The 13,355-nt window shown below is 42.6% G+C and overlaps 1 protein-coding gene across 6 annotated transcripts in view; it reads right to left on the bottom strand.

Moving 5' to 3' along the window:
• LOC145414427 (irregular chiasm C-roughest protein-like) overlaps nt 1-13,355 on the bottom strand; it is a 76,200-nt gene that overhangs the window by 23,033 nt on the left and 39,812 nt on the right. For 4 of the 6 annotated variants that reach the window (XM_080283973.1, XM_080283975.1, XM_080283970.1 and 1 more), the window contains exon 2: nt 12,490-12,717. The exons of 1 other annotated variant lie outside the window; for it this stretch is intronic. The gene's annotated coding sequence lies outside the window, so the exon portion shown is untranslated. Of the gene's footprint in view, nt 1-12,489; nt 12,718-13,355 lie in introns of those variants that run through there. One more of the 6 variants, XM_080283972.1, reaches the window with a different exon arrangement.

Below are 13,355 nucleotides of genomic sequence, written 5' to 3'. Positions count from 1 at the left end.
CTCTTCTGTTTGCCATCTATTATCTATCTACCTGCCTGTCTATCTATCCGCCTGCTTATCTGTCTGTCTGTCTGTCTATCTATTCATCTGTCTGTCTGTCTGTCCGTCTATCTATCTATCTATCTTCTCTTTCTCATCCGTCTATCTATCCTTACATCAGTGTCTATCTGTCTATATCTATCTGTCAGTCTATCTATCCATATATATCAATGTGCACATGAAGCAGTAGCAGGGAACGTGTATGTGTATCTGTGTATGTGTGTGTAGGTTGTGTGTAGGTGTGTGTACGTGTGTGCGTCTCCTAATCCTGTAATCACGTGCCTGTGTGTACCTTCGTGATGCTGCGTTTTCTGAGTCACATCCGTACGTACATATGTGTGTGTGTGTGTGTGTGTGTGAGAGAGAGAGAGAGAGAGAGAGAGAGAGAGAGAGAGAGAGAGAGAGAGAGAGAGATATGAAGGTAAAGAAAACGGTAATGATAGGTCTAGGGGAGACTTTCCTAAACCTGTATATGCTCTCTCTCTCTCTCTCTCTCTCTCTCTCCTCTATTGTTAATTCTCCCATTTATTCATCTTTTTCATTTTTTTTTTCTTTGCATTCTCTCTCTCTCTCTCTCTCTCTCTCTCTCTCTCTCTCTCTCTCTCTCTCATAAACCCCAGGGGGCGGACCCAGGTAAGGCTCAGGTAAGAACTATACTAATTAGTGACAGGTACGGCAGGTAGGGGACAACTCACCCGCTTCCCTCTCTCTCTCTCTCTCTCTCTCCCTCTGTTTATCTATCTATCCATCAATCAATCAGTCTATCTATCTATCTATCTATCCATCCATCCATCTAGAAATTCATCCATTCACCCATGTGTTTATCTATCTATCTATCTATCTATCTATCCATCTATCTATCTTCTCCCTGTCAACATCCATTATTAGCACTACCTTCTCACCCATCAATATTCCTCTAATTACTCCTATTATTAAAAATCTTTATTATTAATCTTTACTAAATCTTTGAAAATTATCTCCCTTATCGTCCTCTTCTCCCTCTTTCCAGTTATCTCCCTTATCGTCCTCTTCTCCCTTCGTTATCTCCCTTATCGTCCTCTTCTCCCTCTTTCCAGTTATCTCCCTTATCGTCCTCTTCTCCCTCTTTTCGTTGTCTCCCTTATCGTCCTCTTCTCCCTCTTTCCAGTTATCTCCCTTATCGTCCTCTTCTCCCTCCCTTATCTCCCTTATCGTCCTCTTCTCCCTCCCTTATCTCCCTTATCGTCCTCTTCTCCCTCCGTTATCTCCCTTATCGTCCTCTTCTCCCTCCGTTATCTCCCTTATCGTCCTCTTCTCCCTCCGTTATCTCCCTTATCGTCCTCTTCTCCCTTTCCAGTTATTTATCGTTTTATTTCGTCTCTATTTCGAATTTCAACGTTCGTTAATTCGTAACCGCCTGGGGTCCTTAATTCCGGCTTGTGTTGGCGATGAAACGAGATTGCTTTCGAAATGAGAGTATGTGAGCCGGAATTAGCACTGAGAGAGAGAGAGAGAGAGAGAGAGAGAGAGAGGAGAGAATGGAGGAAATAAGGGATGAAGGGTGAATTAACTGAGAGAGAGAGAGAGAGAGAGAGAGAGAGAATGGAGTGGAGGGAATGGAGGAAATAAGGGAAGAAAGGTGAATTAACTGAGAGAGAGAGAGAGAGAGAGAGAGAGAGAGAGAGAGGTAAAGGTGTAAAAAGGAAGGGATGAGTCAGGCCAGGTAAAGGAAGGAAAGGTCTATTTTTTCGGGATTTTTTTTCGCTCAGGCATTAAAGCGCTTCATTTAGGCCAGACGAGAGAGAGAAAGAGAGAGAGAGAGAGAGAGAGAGAGAGAGTTTCGAAGTAACAGCAGTTGTTTGGGCATATTTTGAAAACTTAAAAAACGAATGGTTATGTGAGTCATTTTTCCCTGATATATTGGTATTCTTGAAAAATCGCATTATCTAAAACAAAAACCCTAACTACACGTAATCTTTTTTTTTTCCTTCTTTTTTTTCTGCAAAGTTTGTATACTTGGTGAAAACTACTCAATGACGTTCTATAACAAAGACACCAATTCTTCCCGTCTCCTTATTATTGATCTTGCTCGATTTTTGCCGCAGCTCAGTTAATTATCTCTTTGTACGACCATTTCATATTCGTTCGTTTTGTTTTATTATAACAAACTCAAAAAATTACGTTGCTAGCCTACACTACACAGCTAGGCTACTCAAAGTCCGAAATGGATGTCCAAATCAATAATAGATGTATTCATAATCGTAAATTTAACGTTATATTAATTTCAATTCAAATTTCCCGCTCACTCGTCTTTCGTTTTGCCCCCTGCTCGATGTAAACACCGCGAGATAGCACGTGTGAGGATCACCTAATGATTTAAATTACTCGCCATTCATAAAGACTGCAGAGAGAGAAAAATTTTGTACTACACACACACACACACACACACACACACATACAGATCGGGAGGTATTGCCATAGAAATCTCAGTTATTTAATGTTTTATAGTATCTAACGCTATATTACTTTATTTTGTCATCAGTGTTATATAATATTCTCAATCAAGGTATTTAAAGCCACCTGGATTCTGAATAATATTGCAGTATGAAATGTTGGGTTTGTTTTGATGCCAATCAAAGATTTGAATCCAGTGACGTGTCAGTTACCTTCAGGATTCGGAAGGTGCGGTGTGCAATTTTTGGTTGTGTGGCATTCGTCCACGTATTCGTGGACATTCGTGTACATGCGTGGATATTGGTGCTTTCTCGTTAACCGTGTTACCACTCAGGAAATCCAGGATATACCGACAGTGGATACTGGCCGGGAAAACGAGGAAATGTCACCAAAATGAAGCAGACGGCTGAGAAGAGTGAGTGAAGGTATCGGAAAGATGGCTGCCGTGACGTGGAGGAGGTGGCGGTGTTTTGGTAAGTACTGATGCGATTTTATGCGTCTGACATGTTCATTAGTGAGTTTGGAGGCATTCTAGTATCTCCTTACCAGATAAATTTGCAGGTGGTGCCTTGGCAGTAGGTTTAGAGATATACCGTACTGTAATTAACTCGCAAGAGAATAATGAGGCTAAGCTTGAAAACAATCTAAGCCAGGAAAAGTAACGACCATTATTCAGACCTCGAAACTCTATCTATCTATTTACTAAACTCTTAAAGTAAGTTGATGGTTCTTTTGAGTGCAATTTCCTGTTTTGTTTGTTTACGTGCATTAGAGTTTCCTCCACTTGAATTCATTTATTTTATTTAAATTCTTTGGGGTGTTTGCCTTCATTTGAATTTATTTTGATATTTTTTACGGTTTTATTGTTTTTCTTCACAAGAATTCATTTAGATAATTTTTAATGGTTTGGGTGTCCTCATTTGAATCCATTTAGATACTTTGAAAGGTTTATTTGGGTGTTTTCAGTTGAATTCACTTAGGTATTTTTCAGATTTCGGTGTTTCCTTTATTTGAATTCACTTGGGTTTTTAATTGGGTTAATTTTGGGTATTATTTGGATTCATTTGCATATTTTCTCCTCTCATTCTTGAGGAGACAGAACCACCATACTCTGCGGTTTTCTTTTGTTTTTCCTATACCATTAGCTCTTCCTGGGATTCTTTGTGTATTCTCTGAGTGCGTTTTCAAGTGTGGATGTTTCTTATTTCTTTTAAACGTGGTGAAAAGCCTTTGAAATAGCGGTGTGTGTTTACAGCCTTTAACGACGCCGAGGACAGACGGACGCCATCTTAGAACACCACTTTGAAACGAAATTACCCTTATCAGTGTCTCGTTATCCAAACCTGTCCTAAATTATCGTAACTTAATACAGCCTAATTTAAGCCAACCTTACCTAACCTCTTTTACGCCAACCTAACCAATTTGATGCTAACCTAACCGAACTTAACGTAACCTAACCAATTTTATGCTAACTAAAACAAACACCCTAACCTAACCAATTTTATGCTAACTAAAACAAACACCCTAACCTAACCAATTTTATGCCAGCCTAACCAAACTTACCCTAACCCAACCAGTTTTATGCAAACAGCCAAACTTACCCTAATCTAATCTAATCTAAACAATATTTTGCTAACCTAACCAAACTTACCTGAACCTAACTAACCTGACAGAAATAAATGGAGAGAAATTGTGAATGAATAAGTGATGACGCAGCCCTGAGGGGATATTCTCCCGCTTTTGGTCTGATCAGCTAGTCAGGTCAGGTGCGGGTAAGGGGATAGGTCTGTTATGATGTGGCAGGGGTAAACCAGTTCTGCTGTCGGGCCCTGCTGTGGATGTCACTGATTGCATTGCGCAGTTGACCCTTGTGCGTTGTGATGCAGTGAGGATCTGTCCGTTCTCCCCTTTGGGGCTAAGATGCGAATAAATGTGTTTGAATGGATGAGTAAATGGAGAGTGAGTCGTCCTGTCTCGGCTACCTCCCTTTCCTTGGGGGAAGCAGCCTAGGTATATAGATAGATAGATAGATTTATTGATGGATCCTCTTCATTCTATAAGACACTTTTGTACACCTTTACAAAGCCACTTATTCTCTTTAAAGCTAGGTATTGTATTTAAGGGGTTGTCACATGTCTCGAAGGATCATCCCCAAGCGTAGCACCCGTCTAGCAGCAAACTCTCATCGCTTGTCTGTCCAACTCTCTAATGAAAGAGTTAACCGTTACTCCCAGTCCTTCATTTATGCAACAGGTCAACTTTGGAACTGTGTCCCTCTGTCTGTATTTCCTGCTAGCTATGATCTCCAGTCTTTCAGACGCAGTGTGTCCAGGCATCTCGAAATGATCGGATCTTGAATTTGGCTCTCTCGTATTTTGTTTTTCTCTTGGAACAGTTTGCGGGCTCGTGGCCTTTGGTTCCTTCTTCCTAGCATACAAAAAAGCACATCACAACCAAGTTTGATAGTAAATAAATAATAATAAATAAAATAGTGCCAAACGTAATTTCTGGTAATGGTCCTTGTTATGAAGACTTTTTTACCTTAGAGATTTGTTAAGATCCTTTATACTTCCCGAGAGAAAGAGAGAGAGAGTGAGAGTGAGAGAATTTCCAGTAGTGATCTCCGTTTATATAAAGAGTGGGTAAGATCTTTGGTAACTACTTCCCAGAATCTTGAGGAGCTTGAGAGAGAGAGAGAATTACCAGTAGTGATCTCCATTTACCGGTATATGAAGATTGGGTAAGATCCTTCATAACTACTTCCCCAGAATCTTGAGGAGCTTGAGAGAGAGAGAGAGAGAGAGAGAGAGAGAGAATTTCCAGTAATGATCCCTTGTTACATAGGGATTGGGTAAGATCCTTCATGAGCATCCCAGAATCTTGAGGAGCTTTTCTTAAGATGGGCAGCTGCAGAGGCATTGGTTAGCACATGGACCCCGAAACTGTAAGAACCTGAGATCGATTTTCGCACCGGTCAGACTGACGGACACATTTCGGTTCGCCTGTCGTCCATGTTCCCCTGGAGTAGAATTAGGGACCTTGATGGAACACGAACTATAGTGAGTCGTATTTTAGGGAAGAGTTAGGTTAAAATTCATAGTCTGGCTTACCGTCCTTCGTGTGGTCGATAGGCATTCTGTTCTGTATCCCACGAACCTTTTTTTTCTTTTTTGTAAGGAAAAAAGAACCAAAGGCCAGAAGGTAGTTAGTTATTCGTCCAAGGTATTCTATTTTCTTTTCTATATCACAGCCATGTTATTTTTGTTTTCTTTATGCAAGGAAGAAGGAACCAAAGGCCAGAAGGTAGTTACTTATTCATCCAAGGGATTTATTTTATATATGAAAGAGCCGTTATTTTTGTTTTCTTTATGCAAGGAAGAAGGAACCAAAGGCCAGAAGGTAGTTATTCATCCAAGGCATTTATTTTCTTTTCTGTATCAAAGAGCCATGTTATTTTTGTTTTCTTTATGCAAGGAAGAAGGAACCAAAGGCCAGAAGGTAGTTAGTTATTCATCCAAGGCATTTATTTTATATATGAAAGAGCCGTGTTATTTTTGTTTTCTTTATGCAAGGAAGAAGGAACCAAAGGCAAGGTAGTTAGTTATTCATCCAAGGCATTTATATTTTCTTTTATATATCAGAGCCATGTTATTTTTGTTTTCTTTATGCAAGGAAGAAGGAACCAAAGGCCTGAAGGTAGTTTGTTTGGATTGTTAGGCATGGCGATGGACTCTGGTCGGATTTACGGATTAACGAAGGATGTGCATTGCCTTTGGCCCGTCTTCTCGTCGGGTAAGGAGGCTCCCAAGCACCTCTTCCTTAGCGATTTATTTTGTGGATATGGCTGGTCAGTATGTTTTTGTACGGTACGTTTTTATGCAGCGTATGGCGATATTGGAAGGATTTATATAACAGAACAGGACAGTACAGTGTAATAAGCAAAATAAATCGCTTAGAAAAAGATGTTCGGGAGCATTTATGTAACAGAACAGGACAGTACGGTGTAGTAAGCAAAATAAATCGCTTAGGAAAAGATGTTCAGGAGGATTTATATGACAGTAAAGTGATAAGTAAAATAAGTCGCGTAGTAAAAGATGTTCAGGGGGATTTATATGACAGTAAAGTGATAAGTAAAATAAGTCGCGTAGTAAAAGATGTTCAGGGGATTTGTATAACAGTAAAGTGTACTAAGCGAAATAAACCGCGTAGTTAAAGATGTTCACGAGGATTTAAATAACAACAGGACAGTAAGGTTTAATTAGCACAATAATCCGCCTAGTAAAAGATGTTCGAGAGGATTTTTATAACAGCAGAACAGTAAAGTGTAATAAGCAAAATAAATCGCGTATTAAAAGATGTTCGGGAAGATTTATATAACAGAATATGACAGTGCGGTGTAATGAGCAAAATAAATCCTTAGGAAAAGGTGTTTGGGAGGATTTATGTAACACAACAAGACAGTACGGTGTTGTAAGCAAAATAAATCGTTTAGGAAAATGTTCGAGAGGATTTATATAACAGAATAGGTTAGTAAGGTGTAATAAGGAAAATAAATTCCTTAAGAAAAGGTATTAGGGAGGATCTACGAGTACATAACACAGAGCAGGACAGTAAGACGTAATATGCAAAATAAATCGCGTAGGAAAGGGTGTTCGGGAGGATTTATACAAGTTAGACTAGGACAGTGAGATGTTATAAGGAAAATAAATCGCTTAGGAAAGTGTGTTAGGGAGCCTTCTTACCCGACGAGAATTCTCAAGTGAAGCAGAGAAAGTGTGGTGCCGGGAGTCTTGTGTTCCCCGTAATGTGGCATTAAGGGTAAGTGGATTAGTTTTTGTATACCTTAGACGAACAGCTGTGGTGGGGGGTGTCTTAGGGCAGTGTTGTTGGCGGTTTAGGTTGGTTTAGGTGTGTTGGGATGGGTTAGATTAGGGTTGGTTTGGTTAGGTATGTTGGGTTAGATTAGGGTTGGTTTGGTTAGATGGGTTAGATTAGGGTTGGTTTGGTTAGATTCGGTTTGGTTTGGTAAGGTTTGGTTAGTCTGGGTTAGGTTTTGTTAGTCTAGATGTGACGAGTCTAAATCAGGTGTGTTAGGGTTGGCCACGTTAATTTAGGTTAGGTTATGCAATGCGATACACGTTTTACTCTAACTTGGCTTAAAATTGCCGTCTATCCATCTTCAATATTCAGTCGTAAGAATAGCTTAACACTAGAATATGGTGCTAGTCACGAAGAAGCAGTATTGGAAGAATGTAGAGCCGTAGTATTGTCTTCTTTTACCACTGAGCTACTTTATATGAGATTCAACAGACATATATGGGCCAAGCCAGTTAGCCAAGTTAAGGTAAAAGTACTATATATAGGTTAGTTAAGTTTGGTTTGTCTTCTCTTGCCCGTAATGTAGTTTGTGGAGTAGTTTTTGTTGCCCGTTCGAGAAACAGCTATGGTGGCGAGGCGCAGAGAGGAAGGAGGAGGAGGAGGAAGAGAAGAAAGAGGAGGAGGAGAGGAGAGGGCATGTGGGGTTTGTTTTTAGCCCAGCGACCTTCCTGGCTTTTGTGGGATTTTACTAAAGTAACTCGCACTTACCCAAACACACACACACACACACACACACACACACACACACACACACACACACACACACACACACACACAAAATCCACGCTCCACGAATGGCAGACAATAGCAAACAATAGGGAGACGCCGGCCCCTTACCAAAGCCCGTTCAAGACACCACAACTAACCTCACGTGGACAAGAGGCTCTGTTGTTGGCTTTTGTTACGGGGTGTTGAGCAAGGGAGGGTGAGCACCGTTTAGATGAGTTATGGTTGTCCAGACTTACGTATTCTCTGTTTTCGTTGATGCCTATACCGTAGTGTGTGTGGGGTGGGTATTGGGGAAATGTGTGTGTGTGTGTGTGTGTGTGTGTAAAAAAGAGATATGTAGGCTATGTTGTTAAAAAAAAAAACGAAAAGTGCCATAATGCGCTGTGGACATTTTTACAAGCCAAACAATGCCATAAAGCAAAACTGTGTTACATTATGTCCAAGGTAGGGTGCTGTTTATCTATCTGCCTATCTCTGTTTACCTATCTATCTCTCTACTGTATCTGTCTCTTTATCTATTTGTCCACCTTCACGAACAGACCCTGCAATCATTACACTGTTCGTTAGCATTTTTTAATAAAGGCAATGAGTGGGAGATAAGAAAGATAATGGAAGATGCTGTTTGGCTAAAGGAAAATGAGAGAGAAGGAGAAGGATTAGAGATAGGGATGAGTACTAAATAGAGGGAGGTGTTGGGGAGTGTGGGTGGGGGAGGAAGGTGTGTTTGGGTGGTGGGAATTGAAGGAGGAGAAGAGAGAGATAAAGATTAAAAATAGGGATGAATATTAAAGATAGCCAGGTGTTGGGGGATTGTGGGTGGGGAGGAAGGTGTGTTTGGGTGGGAAGAAGGGGGAGGGGGAGAGGAAGAGAGATAAGAAGAAAGATTATTAATGGGGATGAGTATTAAAGATAATGAGGGGTTGGGGGAGTTTGGATGGGGAGGACGGTGTGTCTGGGTGGGGGAAGGAGGAGGGGGAGAGAGAAAGACAGATACGAAGAAAGATCAGAGATAAGTATTAAAGATAAGGGGGTGTTGTGGGAGTGTAGGTGGGAGAGGAAGGTGTGTTTGGGTGGGGGAGGGGGAGGAAGGTGTTTGGTGGGGGGAAGGAGGAGGGGGAGGGGGAGAGAGTGGCAGCCAGGACATGATGTATTCCTTCCCAGGTGACTCAGTGCCAACCCCCCCCTCCACAGTGCCATTCCCCCCCCCCCAGTGCCACACCCCACGCGCTTACAGTGGTGACCTTTGCTTCTTCCTCCCCGACACTCCTCCATTTTTCCTTTTTTCCTCTCTCTCTCTCTCTCTCTCTCTCTCTCTCTCTCTCTCTCTCCCTCTCTCTCTCCCTCCGCATGTAATTTTCATAATATACTGTCATACCTTCAGTACATTTATTCGTGTTCCAATCATATATTATATTTCACTTAACCGTATATCCGTAAGCGTGTCTCTGACCAAAGAAATGACAGATACCAAAATTGTCACTTACCCGTAGCAACATCTTGTCTTCATAAATGTTATCCACCGTGATGCAAAAATAATCGAAATAAAACAAATCTGTGTGTGTGTGTGTGTGTGTGTGTGTGTGTGTGTGTGTGTGTGTGTGTGTGTGTGTGTGTGTTTCAGATTTGAGGCTGGAGTCCATGTTACCGACAGTAGAAGAAAATAATTATACACAGATTTTTTTACTAACAGGTGAAATGATAAGAAAAGTCAGAGGTTCTTATCAGATCTTCAGTTACTCTTGCGTTACGTCCTTGGGGTGAAGAGTCATTTCCGGCGGTCGTCTTTTGTTTGTGGTTTTAATATAGCCTGCCTTATCCTCACGTCACGGGCCTTGCCAAGATGAAGGGATGCCATTCACTGCTTTGTGTCTGTATACCGCCACACACATCACTGCTTTAGCCCATTCCCACCTTATACTCGTACCCATCACAACCCCTCTCCAGCCCCATCTCTCACCTGTCACAACCCCACCCCAAGTCCACCCCATACACATCATAACCCCAGCTTTCACCCCCACACCAGCTCCACTTTATACCCATCACTCCTTTCCACCCTACGCCATCCCCACCTCATGCCCCTCACAACCTCACTCATCCACCCCACCCCTTAACCCTGTCCCAACCCCACCTCACACCCATCACAACCCCTCTCCAGCCCCATCTCTCACCTATCACAACCCCACCCCATACACATCATAACCCCAGCTTTCACCCCCTGCACCAGCTCCACTTTATACTCATCTCAACCCTCCCATTTCCACCCTACCCCATCCCCACCTTATGCCCCTCACAACCTCACTTATTAACCCCACCTTTTAACCCTGTCCCAACCCCACCTCACACCCATCACAACCCCGTCAATCAACCACATCCCAGTCTCACAAACTGAACCCTTCGCTAGGACACCTTCAGCTTGCAGTCCACCGGGTTCACGTTATTAAAGAGCCTGGGGTTACTACTACTACTACAACTAATAATAATAATAATAATAATAATAATAATAATAATGATAATGATGATAATAATAGTAAGCCCTGCACTGCTACATCTCTTTAGAACTAGGCTAGTTAAAATTGCACCCCCCAACCTTCCCCTACACATCCCTTCCCCTTCCCTTCCTTCCTCCCACCCCAAACCCCCACTGATACGCTTCTAAACGTACTCCCTTCTCGTTTGATACACCCACTTCCTACCCCTCCCCTCCTAATACTCTCCTCTACTCTTCTAAAACTCATTTCTTCCCCCTCTCTCCCCCTGCCTCTTAACCTCCCTACCATTCCTTTATTCTAATACATTCTACTCAGTCTTCCAATTTTCCCATTCCATTACTTCCCCCGTTCCCTTCTGACTACCCATCCCTGCCTCTCGCCTTCCCCCTTCCCTTTCTCTTCCCCCTTCCCTTCCCCTTCCCCCTCCCCTTCCCCCTTCCCTTCCCCTTCCCTTCCCCTTCCCCTTCCCCTTCACCCTCCCCCCCTTGCACTGCCAGTCCCCCTCCCTTCCAGTACCCCCAATCACATCCTACCCTCATATCCTTTTCTCCTCCCCTCTTCATTCCCTCACATTCCCATCCTTTCCTCTACCCTCCAGTACCCCTATACCTAACACTCCCCCACTCATTACTAACACCCTCCCTGTCCCCTTCCTACCCCCAACACCTTTCCCTCCCTCCTCCACTCCTTTCCTGGGTCACTTGGTTCACTGATTTCTGGCAGCGTCCCTCCTGACTTGAAGTTTGGGAGTTACGGTAAAAGCTGAAGTGAGGAAGGGAGGTGAGAAAGAAAGAATGTTAGTTAGAGAGAGAGAGAGAGAGAGAGAGAGAGAGAGAGAGAGAGAGGAGGGGGTCGAAGTATATATTGGTTAATTTTACTGTTGGACTTTAGTGATCGTATATAGAGTCACATGCTAAAATCACAGTAATAAAATATCCCACTGATTTATTATTATTATTATTATTATTATTATTATTTTCATTTAGTAACGCTTAATACCATCTAGCACTTCAGTAATAGCAACATTCCCTACACTTTAGCATTTTGCTGTATCTAACATAGCAAATTAGTGCTCGGTTCAGGAAGGCTTTTTATACGTCTGACTGAAGGAGGTAATCAAGGCCAAGAATATTATAGTTCTACCTGAATATAAAAAGATCTACGCGCAGTGTAAAGAAAATGGGACCTCTTGCGGATGACGTCATATAGCCTTCATGACCTGCCAAGACTTCCTGCTCCAAAGGTCACAAACGAGGTCAAAGGTTACGGATATCCATGTGAATGATACATAGTTCAGTAGCTGCTGGTATGTCAAGAATGATGTGAAAAGTAACAGTGCCTACACACACACACACACACACACACACACACACACACACACACACACAAACACACACACACACACACACACACACACACACACACACACACACAAACACACACACACACACAACAGGAAGTAGAGGAAGCATAAAGACCACAGTCGCTGAAGAGGGGCGAAAACAACACGAGTCATTTTTTTGCGTGTGTGTGTGTGGAAGTGTTATCGGAGGTAGTGGGAGGCATTGCGGAGGTGCCAGAGAGAGAGAGAGAGGAAAGGTATAGGTGAGGGAGAAGGAGGAAAGAGAGGCAGGGAGAGGAGGAGGAGATAAGGGATGATGGAGAGAGAGAGAGGAGAGAGTGGGAGAAGAAATGAAGGGTGGGACGAGAGAGAGAGAGAGAGAGAGAGAGAGAGAGAGAGCCATGGGGGGTGACACTGAACTATTGTGCAGTATTATTGGCACTGAAGTCTTGGCACTCCTCTCTCTCTCTCTCTCTCTCTCTCTCTCTCTCTCACACACACACACACACACACACACACACACACACACACACACACACACACACACACACACACACACACCACAAAATTTTTCCTTACACGTCACCCTCTTTCTCCGGACGCCTGGCGGTTTAGTGGTCCAAGGCTTCCACAGGCATTGATTCGGATCCCTAAGAGGCGGATGGATGGCGGTCCTTCGTAGATCCACCAGGGGGGTAGTCCTGTCACCTGCCCCTAATAGCCAAGATTACATAGCCTAGCCCCGGGTCCTTACGTCACACAGGGCTATTTGGGAGGTTATTTGCCACCCTTTTTGGACTTTGGTCTCTGAAATGTAAAGAAAATTAAAGTTAGATTTTAGTAGTTTGTGTGTGTGTGTATGTGTGTGTGTGAGAGAGAGAGAGAGAGAGAGGGTAGAGTGTTGAGTGGTAGATGAGAAGGAGAGGACGTAGAAGTAGAAAGGGGGGGAAAGGGGGCCGAGATGGAGCAGGTGGCGAGTTTGGACCGATACGAAATCACCAAAGTAGACAGGTAGAAGGAGGAGAGAGAGAGAGAGAGAGAGAGAGAGAGAGAGACCTTACCTACGAAATTAACGTTCATATGTTGCCATTCTCTCTCTCTGTTTGTCTGTCTCACACACACACACACACACACACACACACACACACACACACACACACAACCTCAGAGTATTGTAAAAACATGAGCATCTTTCTAGAATTTCATCATCATCATCGGAAATTGTCTCTCTCTCCTCCATGCATATCCTACTAATATTTTCTGTGTATATATTATTAAATAATTTCACGCAGGCCATTATTTTTTTCACCAGCTAAGTTTTTCGTTATGGATAGTAAAAAGAAGATAATTCGTTCTCGGTGTGAAGAGATGATATGTTTATTAATGCATTTATTTATTTATTTATTTATTGCATCGGTAATCACGTTAAACCTGCTTCATTATCG

The sequence above is a fragment of the Coenobita brevimanus genome, chromosome 99 (assembly GCF_032717465.1).
Source record: "Coenobita brevimanus isolate Jiangsu-jjx chromosome 99, ASM3271746v2, whole genome shotgun sequence".
Classification (NCBI taxonomy): Eukaryota; Metazoa; Arthropoda; class Malacostraca; order Decapoda; family Coenobitidae; genus Coenobita; species Coenobita brevimanus.
The sequence above is the reverse complement of the archived record's forward strand: the minus strand, read 5'-3'. Positions and strand labels throughout refer to the sequence as shown.